The sequence below is a fragment of the Schistocerca cancellata genome, chromosome 8 (genome assembly GCF_023864275.1).
Source record: "Schistocerca cancellata isolate TAMUIC-IGC-003103 chromosome 8, iqSchCanc2.1, whole genome shotgun sequence".
NCBI classification, from domain to species: Eukaryota; Metazoa; Arthropoda; class Insecta; order Orthoptera; family Acrididae; genus Schistocerca; species Schistocerca cancellata.
This window is the reverse complement of record NC_064633.1, coordinates 70,972,740-70,974,502: the sequence shown is the minus strand read 5'-3', so window position 1 is coordinate 70,974,502 and position 1,763 is coordinate 70,972,740.

Genomic DNA, 1,763 nt, shown 5'->3' with positions numbered 1-1,763 from the left:
CGCTCGGCCACCCCGGCCGGCAACAGATTCTCGATTGCACATAATTTTGGTTGGAGACTTTAGCTGCGTATTGCGTCCAGAAGGTAGCTCCGAACTTCAACTTTTGCGAGAAGCTGTTGTTGTTAGCTACTGGACTAGATATGATAAATACTTGGTGCCATCTTCATCCGCCCACCCGAGGATGTAGGTACGTATCCAGTAATTCGGCAAGCAGACTAGACAGGCTGCATATAACGAAAGGCTTTATCCATAATGTAACTGACTGCGAAATTTGGCCCCTTAACTTCTCGGATCACTTCGCATTTCATATAACCGTGCAACACACTAAACAAAAAATATTCCTTGGAAGGGGCGTATGGCAGCTAAACGTGTCACTTTTGGAGGACGCAGAACTGAAACAAGAGATCCATGATATATGGCAGCGATGTCTTCGGACGCAATCCAGATATCCGACACGTATCATGTAGTGGCTACAGCCTGCAAAACCGCAGATAAAAACATGCATCGCACGGCATGGTCGCATGAAAGCGTATTATCGAAAACAGACCTTGGAGTATCACTTTTCAATCCTCTGCGAACTATATGAGGACCCCATCGGATTATTACCAAATAGGTCTCGAATAAAAGGCACTAAAGCAGGAATCACAGCGTTGGTACGACAATCTCTAGTGGGGGAGACTTAACTGACACAGGAGAATACGCCCTTATATCACATGACCCGGGAACACAAGAGAGGTAAATAAAAGTTACACCATACTCTCAATGATGAACAAGGGAACGAAAACGATCAACATGTCACAATAAAAAACTACGTGGTGCAACATTCTACAGATTTTTACGTCGAGCCGGGAAATGATTAGACGGCAAGTGAGCTGCTTTCATCCCACATTCAACCCACAGTCAATCCGACTGACAACGTCGAGCTTGTAGCTAACATAACTGATGAAGCATTATTTACCATAACCAAAGATTCGCCTACAAAGAAAAACGGCTGGTTTAAATGGCTTACCCTTAGAGTTTTATGCTTGCTTTTGGAACGTCATAGGACCGGAGTTCACCAAAATATGCAATGAATTATTGGGAGACGTGCAGATGCCATCTCAGTTTACGGAAGGACTGATTGTCCTGATCCCCAAACAAACACGTATCACTGACTCTTCTCAATTCCGACCATAAAATCTTCACCCGACTCATAAATAGTAGACTGAAGTCGGTACTGCCAAAGGTACTTGGCCCTTATCAAGTGAGTACTGTCACAGGAAGATCTATGTCAAATGCATTATGTGAATATAGGGAAAATATAAATTTGTCGTGGCTATGTAAATGCAACGTAGGTCTCATGTTTTTAGACTTTGACAAGCCATTTGGCCGCATCAACCACCACTTTTCTATTAACCGTAATGCAACGGACTGTGTTCAGTGCTCATTTCATTCAGATCATACGCAAATGTATAGTCGGAACTTCCTCTCGAATCAGAATCAATGCCAACTAAGTTCACCAGTCCCGATTGAGCAGTCAGACAAGGCTGCCCCCTTTCTATGACACTGTACGCAATCGCCGTAGAACCATTACTGTTAACCCTGCATCACAGGTTACAAAGTCTACTGGTGTCGGGTACAAAAACCGTGTGTCACGCTCATGTTGATGATATCAGTGTAATAGTTAACACGCAATCAGAAATTGAAATCGTTCAACAAATAATCCATGCTTACATCATTTCTTCTGGAGCCAAACCCAATGAACACAACTCGAAAATTTTACC